Source organism: Ambystoma mexicanum, chromosome 5p, assembly GCF_040938575.1.
Source record: "Ambystoma mexicanum isolate Mex_15411 chromosome 5p, UKY_AmexF1_1, whole genome shotgun sequence".
NCBI lineage: Eukaryota > Metazoa > Chordata > Amphibia > Caudata > Ambystomatidae > Ambystoma > Ambystoma mexicanum.
Window position 1 is genome coordinate 740,112,832 of NC_090930.1, and position 10,583 is coordinate 740,123,414.

Here is a 10,583-nt window from a genome sequence, read left to right on the forward strand (position 1 = left end):
ATGCAAATCACTGAGATCAAAAGCCAGTTTAATAGCCATTATACCTTGGAGCTTTGGAGATATGAGAGTGGGCAGTTTCTTTGTGGCAAAAGAGAGTCATCCCCAGAAACTATTAATATTCTTTGGTCAAAGAAGACTGCCATCAAAATGGGCTGTAAAGCAAAGCTATTGCTGTTATATCTATCTGCAAATGAAAGGCAACTCTAAAAGAGAAGGAGCCCCAACGTCCCACCGAGATTTGAACTCGGATCGCTGGATTCAGAGTCCAGAGTGCTAACCATTACACCATGGAACCCACATATTCAGTAGCATGATGCACTTCATTCTGGCAAAACAGAGCACATCAGAGAAAATATGTAATATTCCTATATCATTAGACTCCAGAGGAAGAATTTGATCCAAATGAGGCATGAAGCCAATACTTTGCGATTGCACAGCATCCAACAGCAACAGTGCTGCTTCGATATAATATCAGTAAACGGTTACTATAGGTCAGTAAAAATCTTGACTGTGCCCTATATTCTCATTGCCCTTATAAAGCTCTGCTCAACAAGGGTTCCATGGTGTAATGGTTAGCACTTTGGACTTTGAATCCAGCGGAACCTCTCTCTTGCTCTAACACACTTTGTCTCCTTTTTGTCTTAAATTATAGGCCAAAGATAGTAATATTCATAAGGTTAGTGGTGTAGGGTATTCATTTTCGCTCTCACTCTCTGGCATAACTTTTCATAAAAATCCACTTTTGTGCCTAGCACCTTAACCTTTATGCATTTTTTTTAAATGTATGAACAGTGAGGTCATTCTGAGTCGATGGGCAGATCTGCATCGGAAACATACATAAAAGATTTGAAATTTTCAAACTTAACTCAATGTTAAGGAACATGCTCTGTGGGATGTATTTACCCATGCATCCGAGCCCTACCTCAAAACTGTGCAGTACTGACATGGAAAACATCATGATGGCCAGAGTTTCCCAGAAAATGTACAGGGAAATGCATGAAGAATAGGCTGCCGCTCATTGTTGCCGATGTTATGGGCACAGAAGGGCACTGCCTAAAACCACCATTGGACTACCCACACAGTAGTCTGAAACCATTGGGAATGGCAATGCTGATTGCCAAAAGCAACCTAGAATTGTGGGGAATTCATTTCTTAAATCCCAAAAATGGGTGCAGTACCAGTACACACCACTATCAGAAAGCCGGCATTTTAAAACCACCAGACTATGTAGAAAACTGAATAAATGAACCCAAATCATGCCAAAGAAAGACTTACTGAGAGGTGGATACAATGTAAAGTTATATTCTGAAGTGACTTGAAGGTTTATAACAAGACTGCCTGAGCTGTGGATTTCAGCAGTTTAAGTAAATTTGGACCGAAAGACACTAAAAATCTAAATGTTTAAAAGAAATGAGTGACCTACTTTTGAGTGTCACATAGGCTGCAATTGTTTAAATGTCATAGTTTTAAACTTAGAATCAGCATTCTAGCTGCATATGTAAAAAATGTGTTAGTTATTTGAATGCAGAAAACTGGGGAACAGAAATGACATGTAGCTAAAAACTGGCTTAAAGAGATTCCAATTTTGCCTGGCAACTACCCCCATCAGGAGTGAAACTTGATTCACAAGTAACTTCCCAGGCCTGGCTGTTTCCTGCTGGCCACACTAAGGATATGCCATCTCTCTGATAATTGAATTAAGGGGAGCCCCCACAGAATACAGGAGCTCTGAACAATGCAACCCCCTTCACCCAGGCAGATGGTTTATTGCAGATGTCGTAAAACAGCTTCCTCTTGGCAGAATCTGGGAGGGGCAGGGTCTCTGAGCTTGGCAGAAACTGGAAAGACTGGTTTCTGTACCATGTGACCTGAAAAAACCACACCCCTTTGGGGCCAGAACATAACTCTAAAAAGATGAATAACTCATAGTACGGACTTGTGAAAATTATTTAAATGATACCATAATTCTTGTGATTTTTCTGCCCACATTTTAAGACGTGTTAGGACCCGGTGGTATGTTCAGGGGGGTTTTAGCGGAAAAGAGGATATTACTCAAAATGTGTGCATGTGAAAAATCTGACACTTCATCAACTAATGTCCATACTCCTTGCGCACATGTGTGTAAATTTGGGTTAATGTCCGAAATTGCAAAATCAGTTAAAAAGTGCAAATGTTGCCATTTCTGAATGCAAGCCCCCAGGAAGAGCAGATTTGGACAGGGTATACCTCCTGTGATATGTGATGGGTGCGTGTAATTTTAAACAAATGTGTACCTGTGCAAATATGTTTTTTTTTATCAAATATAGATTGTGTGCAATTTGACAGGGGAGGATCCTCTGACCCATAAAACCTACAGCATCACTCTGACTCACAGTTCCTTTCCCAATCATGGGAGAGGGGAGAATTGGGCCAATGACAAATGGAGAGGGGTAGGGTCTAGTGATGCTGAACACACACCCATTTTAAAAACAGATAAAAGCAGACAGACAGGACAGATAGGGACATTCATTTCCATCTGCTGCGGGACGCTCTGCCGGAAAATCCATACTTTGCCTCCATCAACCTCCAGAGAGCTAACATAGAGACTTCAATCTATCCACCTTCAGAGACCCAGACCAGACCAGCAGAGTAGAGCTGACCCAGACCGCTGTTAGCAGAACCAGAGAGCTGACCCAGATCACTGTGAAGTGCATTGACCAGACCAGAGTGCAGTCTAAAACCTGACCAGATCCGTGGCGAGGCCCATTCTATTTCTAAATATATTGTGAGTACATAGCAAAACTGTGTAGAACTAATCTCTTAGTTAAAATAATATAATTCAATCTATTTTAATCTAAGTAGAACTGCCTCCTAACTGTCACCTGTCATTTTCCAGTTGCTAGCTGTCACTTGTCTTTTTAACTTTAAAATTTCAAATCTGAAAAACGACCTTTACCATATCGCTCATATCTCCGCGACCGTTTGTCCTAGAGACTTGCAGTAACTTTCATCCGGAAGCTGAGCCCAAAACAATATTGCTAGTCCTTGTAGTTCCGCTGTAATCGCACCCGGCGCACTCGGAAAAATTTGCCGTGATTTGCAAATTCCTCCACGTGTAAAAATCTGCTGCTGCTTGCCTTCCGTTAAAGAAAACATTTGTTTAACCTGCCAATCATTCCTAGAATATTGCTAAAGTAAGCCTGAACTAATTTAAACCAACTAATCATCAACCTGAACCTCTAGGGGGAATTAAAAGCATTTTAGCATATTTTTCACTTCATTGCCAGCACATGTAAAAGCATTTTGGGCCTGTGTTTAAAACTCCGATCTGTAGTCTAAGCTTGCTGGGGTGAACTGAATCACATTTGATTGCATTTCTGAGAACTGTGTGCCTTCCTTCCATTTCCTTGCATTGCATAAAAGGGGGGGTGAATTGTCCAAGAAAGTGATTACATTGTCTTTTGCTGAAATCCTATCAAGTTATTTTCTGTACTGCATTTCATTCCACATTGCATCCATTTGAAACCATAAAAGTATTGTGCTATCTTATCCATCCTATAACCACTCATCATTGATTATAAAGAAGTGTGCTAGTGCCAGACTATCCATTATTGATTACTGATCAGATTAAGTGTGATATTCAATTATTAATTTATTCTAAAGTGTGATATATATATCTATTGTTTAAATTATCAAATAAACCTTTTAACTTGCAAAAACAGAACTACTTCTTGGCTCAGTGGGGTCAGGAGGATTCCAAGAGAGGGGTGTTATATAGAGGTAGTCATCCAGAACGCATGAACTGGACATAAAGATATATCAATAAGGGTTTTCATTCAGTATTATAGACTAGGCGTTGACTTAGCTGTAGTGTTGAATTGAATCCTCTTACAAATTGGGGGCTCGTGCCGGACGTTTGGGTTAGATCTACCATTTGTGCAGATTAATACAGCATGCCAGCTGACCAGATACACATATCCGGTTGGATCACCACGCTGTGTTACGCTGTAAAGCACTCCTCAAAGGAACGCTCTTAGGAAAAGGTCTGTTTTGCAAAAATAAAATACAAACTTCTGTAAGTCAGGACAGAGACCAATCTCTAGAATGACAACCTTAGTAGACATGAAAATAGCCAGAGAGCACTTCTTACATAAGTTTTTTGTGAGAGGTGAGTGGACTCACCAGGACCAAACAGTCTGGTTGCAGGCCATCACACCCCAGATCACGGAAACAGGGTCAGATATATGGAGAGACCAGGGTCCCTTACATGTGGCCCTGAGTGAACTATATATGTCCTCTAAGGCCAAGGATGAGCACAACAAGATTGCCAGGGTAACGGCATATTTATATTTACATATGGGAGCCATGCAGGACAAATGTGCTGAAGGCCAAGATTTGGCGAGTAGGCAACTGCTGGCATTACAGAAGGCCCAATCTGATCTGGACTCTTCTGAGCAGAGGCTGCAGAGGAGCCAGGAGTCAGAAAATGATAGTAGGCAGTATATCATTATAATAAAAGAGGACATGGATATACTGCAACAGGAAAAGGCTGACCAGGATACTAGATTTCTGGCCCTGCAGAAGGAGCACCAAGACAGTTTGGACTCCTTACTGCAGAGCCAGAAAAAGCTGGAGCAACAATTAGACTTTAACAGGGCATGCACGGAGCAGGTAGCCACCCTGCAAAGTCATCTAGATAGAGTGAAGGCAGAGAGCAACAAGCTGATTTTGAAAGACCTGGATACCCAGGCAGAGTTTGATGAAGAACGCCAGAAAGCTGGTGCCTTTCAAAGGCAGAGGGACGACCTGGCGGCACAAATGCAGGCTCTTAGTCAGGAAAGGGACACCTTAGGCCAGGAAGTCTGCCACTTAAGAAGAAAAATGGAAGAAAATCACCTGACCCATCAGGGACTAGGTGACCTCCAAAAAGAACACCAGGACTTGCTAGAGCACACCAGGAGGTTGGAGGATGCTCTGGCAAGAAAGGAACAGGCCAATAGGGACACAGCTCAGGAGGTAACCCTCCTGCAGCAAAGACTGGCCCAGTGCTCCAGGACCAATCAGGAAACACAGAGAGAGAATGAGGCTCTCTGCCAGCACAATGATAGGCTCCAGCAACAGGTAGCGATGCAGGAGAGACTGATAGAGTCTAGTAAGGCCTTAACTGAGGAACTGAAGGCACAAATGCAGGCTCTTGTATTGCAACAGGGAGCAGGGGCGGATAGAGATGAGGTTCGCTGGGAAAGGGAAGCTCCGGAGCATAACCTCAGGAGCCCTAGTACCAGAGGCCCTCATACCTCTCAGTCCCTGGACTCTGCCACCCCCATGTTCCCTGGCGCACATGAGCACTGGGCCACAGGGATGGCAGACTACTATCCAGCCAGAAGTATGGGGCTCATATGCCAGTACCACCCAGGTATGGAGGGGCGGGCATCCGGGTATGGGCACCCAAGCACAGTGCAATTTAGTGGGGAACCCCAGGAGAGTAGGCCCATTAAGGGCATTCTGAAAACCTCTGCCCAGTTAGGTCAGTGGGGGGGTACCCAGCAAATCCTGGCCGCAAGGAGGGATCTGAAGACTCCTCTGAGCACCACAGGAAACAGGAGACCAGGTCCCCACATTCTGCCAGCCATTCCCAGGCTCGCAGAATCCGGGAAAACCTGGAAGATCTGACGGGAACCTCTGGGAGCAGTGCCTCTGAGTCAGAAGATGAATGGACCAGGGTTACCCGAACCAAAAGGGCCAGTAAGGCAAAAAGGGCCTTGCTTAAGGACCCCTTAAAGCAGATTAAGGCGATCAGGAGCGTCATCAAGCCTTACCATAAGAACGCTAAGTATTCTGTTTGGGAGCACTTAGAGTTGTTTGAGCAAATGATGGAGACTTTCCATTTGAAGGACAGCCAAAGCTGTATTCAATATGTAAAGTGGACCTTCTCCCCGGAATACTCCAGTTTCTTTGCGGGGCTGGAGGACCAAAATCATTTAAGATGGTCCACCTATAAGGCGGCCATCTTGAAACATTTTTCTGTTCACAGAAATCCTCAAGAGGCTCACAAGGCAGCCTACAATTTGCAATGTGGGGAGGATCAGGCCCCACAAGAATTTGTGCAAGAACTGAAACGTGCTTTTGCGCAGACCACCAGAAGGGTGCGCACAGACAGTAGAGAATTCATTAATACATTTTTTCATGCCTCGCCCAAATACATAATGACCCAGCTCGTGATGGATTTTCACGAGAAAAGATCTTTAGACTGGGTCATTGAACAGGCTACCCGGATCTATGAGGTGCAGAAACCGGTAGATAGCAAAAAGTAATGCCCAGAAAAACCCCAAAGCCAACAGCACCCCTGCTGCTGCCAAGGTGGCAGAGGTAAAGGTCACCCCCGTTTTGGATTTGGAGATGGGGGGGCCTAAAAACCTACCTGCACCTAATAATCCTAAACCCAGAAATCCCTCGGGACAGTCACAGGCAGGGAGTGAAAGAGGTAGTCCCCCCAATGGGGTCCCTCGCTCTCCTGACTATGTAAGTCCTCGCTACAAAGGTAACAGTCCAATCCTGGGTTATGTGCGGACTCCCCCAGCCCAAGGGGGGGGATCCAACCGAGCACCGAACCCAGGGAACTTCCCTCCAAACTTTCCACAGGAGGGCAGAAATTTACCAAACCCTGGGCAGAACTTTTTCCCCAGATATCCACCCGACTTTCAGCCCCAAAACCATCCATCCTTCTTTCCCCAATTCCCTGAGCCCAGACCACTGAATCCGGGAGAGGGGAGGCCAAGGGTGGAGGGGTACCCAAATCTTCCCAACCCGGGGTATTACCAGAGGAGGGACAGCTACCCTTCCCGGGATCAGCCCAGGGGAGAAAACAGGTCCCCGTATCAGCCTGAGCGGGTTTCCCAGTTAGAGCGCCAGGTTCAAAACATGGCGCGGGATCTGGGTCACATACTGAGGGCTCAGCAGAACCCTCAGATGGGCGTGCAGGCGCAGAACGCACCCAACTCTGGACCTGATGCTCCAGAACAATGACGGGGGCAGCACCCCGATCACTCACCGGTTCCCAGGGAGGAGGCACAAGGGGAAGGGGGGTGTAAAGCCTTGGAGAAAGCTTCCTTCCTCACTTGTAAACAGCCCCTGGAAACCCAGGAACCAGAAACAAAATCTCCTGCCCCTGAAAGTCTGCCTCCTAAGGAGCAGAGGGGTGGTAGGAGAAACAAAAGACCCAAACAGACTCAGTTTGAGGAGGAGGTACAGATCTTCCAATTTGAGGGAGAGGGATCCTCAGAGGATCCTGGGAAAAGGATCTTCTCCTTCAGAGAGGGGGGAACTCCTCCCAAAGAAAAATGGGTCCCTAGGGATGCAAATCCAGACTGGGGAGATATGGAGACTGAGCTACCGCCGCCCATCATCTCATCCCAGAACCCACAATACCAAAATCCCCTGGTTCAAACCCATCCTGAGGACTGCCTCCAAAAAGGGGGGGGCGGCCCAGAACCCACAATGGCTCTGATCTCCAGTTGCCAACTTTTTCTTTCAGATTCCCAAGGCTCTCCACAGAATTCTGCCCAAATCTCTTCGCTAGCGATGTCCAAAACCAGAAAGTTAGCCCGCCAGTTGTCCGAAAATGTGCATTATCTGTGCCCCCTTGAGGAGAAGGAGGGAAGATATTATGCCCCGGTACAAGTACAGGGGCAGGGTACGATTTCAGCGCTGGTGGACACGGTATCTCAAGCTACCCTTCTGTCCAGAAGGGCCTTTGATGAACTGAATGCAGGAAGGGGAGGGAATTATCAAATTCCTCTCACCTCACTTCCTGGACAACTTCAGAACTTTGACGGGAAGGAAATTCACGTCGAGGGGACGGCAGACTTGGACATTAAAATTGGGCGACACAAGTTGAAACACCCGGTCATAGTTGTGACTCCAGAGGGCACCCCTTGTTTACTAGGGAATGACCTCCTGAGGAGGTTGTCACCCTTAATAGATTGCGTAAACAAGGTCCTCTGGACCCAAACTAGCCGACCAATAAAATTAAAACAGAGTGTCAACCATGTTAGTTTAAACGGCACCTGCCACATGGTTGAACAAAAATCTGACCAAGTAGAATTTCACTTCCAGAACAACCAAATTCCAGACGTGACAGTAATAGCAGTAGGACAACAGACTGGTGATGGGGGGTCCTCTCTATTTCTGAAAATCAACCTTCCTTCCAGTTTAAGGTGGTATTCCACGCTGGAAGGAAACACTCTGAAATTCTATACTAATATACAATCAGAAACTCCCACTCCTATAGTCCAGAAAGATGTGAAATCAGCTCAGAGCCTGGCTGATATTCAGCAAATTGGAGAGCATTTGTTCATCCCTGTTCAGGTAAATGATGGGAAGGACTCTGTTCTCGCTCGAGTGTGCGTGAACAATGGTAAGAGCTTCATCAGCGAAGCCATGTTTCGCCAACTCCCAAAAGATCCAGCCATTCCCACCTTCAAACTGATAGACAAATGGGAAATGGACCTGGAAGCACATAATTCCAAACATCTCCTGACAAGCAGGTGTATGCTCAAAATCTCCATTGGCAACAAGAGCATAGTCCACAATTGTTGGGTCGTGCGAGACGTCCCTGCCGCCTTTTACTTAGGCAGTGACATTCTCAATCGCTTTGCCATTAGTTTGGACTTAATAAACTTCAAAGCTTGGTCCCGATTAGCGGATAATCCCATGGGCTTTGATGATCCAGAAAAAGCATTTAGGTCGGCTCAATTGCTACCTTATGCAGTTGAAATTCAGATCAAAGAGGAGGTCACCATCCCAGAAAGGACCCGACAATTCTCCCTGGAAGTGAAAGCTAAAAGAGGACAACATTTGAAAAACCCTGATGCTTACATACATCTAAACGCTTCTCTCCAACAGCAAGGGTTGGGGGTAAACCCAACTCCATTAGTCAACATAGAACATGACACCATTCCAATAGAGGTGGATAACAACGACTTAAAGAGTATTACTCTAGCCGCAGGCACCATTATTGGAATGGCGGTTGATGACCGACATTTTTCCATAGATTTAGGTAATGAACTGTTAGGGCCAATCCCCAAGGACTGCTTTGACAGTGACAGTGATGACAATACAACACCGGACAGGATTTTTACCCGGCATGGGGGGAACTTCCTGGTGTACACTTCTTGCCCTTATGGTAAGGAAGATGTGACTTGTGACTTCAGGAGGGATGAGGTGATTTTCCAGGTCCATGAGGGATGCCTTTCCCACCTGAAGCCTCCGGTCCAAATCAGCACTCTAACCAGGGACTTCTCCACCCAGCTGGAGGAGGCCGCGGAGATAGCCAAACCAGAAGTCTTTCCAGGCTTCAGGCAGATGGTGGAAGAGAGAGTCAACCTAGCTGATGCCTGTGTGACTCTGGAACAAAAGCAAGAGTTGAAACAAGTTTTCTTGGATTTCCAAGATCTCTTCGCGGTAGACTCATATGACTGTGGTCGCACCGACATCCACACAACAACAATCTCCACGGACCCTGGTATGACTCCAGTGTTTGTGAAGCAATATCGCTTGCCTCTCGCATCAATGGAGTCCCTTACTGAAATAATTAAGAACCTTGAGTCCCGGGGAATAATCCGTCCGGTCCACAGCACCTTCAATAATCCGGTGCTGGGAATATTAAAGCCAAACGGCCAGTGGAGACTCTGCGCCGACCTCAGGGAGCTCAACAAACGGGTCCATACTTCCCGATGGCCTCTTCCCTACATTGACCAAGGGCTGGCCCAGATCCAGGGGTCACAGGTATTCACTGCAATAGACCTGACCAATGGATACTGGACCGTGCCTGTCAGTAGGGAGGACCAATACAAGCTGGCTTTTACCTTTGGGGGCCAGCAGTACACATGGACCCGGACTCCCTTCGGATACCTTAACTCCGGTAATGAGTTTAACATTTTCCTACATAAGGCCATGCCCGACCTGGGTGCGAGGGGTAACCTGGCTTATGTAGGTGATGTCCTCATCAAAAGTTCATCTGTGGAGGAACACATAGCGGAGATCCGTTATGTTCTGACCCAGTTGAGGTCCGCCGGAGCAAAACTTTCCTTTCAGAAAGCACAGTGGTGTAGAACCCGTGTTAATTTCTTGGGGCATGAGATTACTCCGTGGGGTCTCTATCCCCAGGAAAAGAAAGTGGAAGCACTTCAGAAACTGAAAGACCCCACAACTCTGCGGGAACTAAGGAGCCTCCTTGGACTGACTAATTACAGCAGAAAGTTCATTGAGGGCTACGCAGAGATCACCAGACCCCTGATTCATCTCCTGAAGGGGGGGGTCAAGTGGGAATGGGGTCCAGAACAATCCGAGGCAGTAAGACAACTCAAAAGAAGCCTCTCACAAGCGCCCTGCCTAGCTTACCCTGTCAGAAACAAGGAGTTCTTCCTGGAGACGGGGTTCTCTAATACGTGCTTGACGGCAGTATTATACCAAAAGCATGACAAGGTCAATAAAGTAATCTCCTATGCGAGCAAAACTTTATCCTCTGTGGAGGAAAAATTAAACGATTGTGAGAAGGCACTCCTGGCAAGGGTGTGGGCATTGAAGAATTACCGCCCGTTTAT

At 46.3% G+C, this 10,583-nt stretch overlaps 1 non-coding gene across 1 annotated transcript; it reads right to left on the minus strand.

Annotated features, from left to right (window-relative positions):
• Positions 1-223: 223 nt before the first annotated feature.
• Positions 224-295, minus strand: TRNAQ-CUG (transfer RNA glutamine (anticodon CUG)). The gene has a single exon. It is a non-coding gene; the product is annotated as a tRNA-Gln (tRNA).
• Between the last annotated feature and the right edge of the window lie 10,288 nt (positions 296-10,583).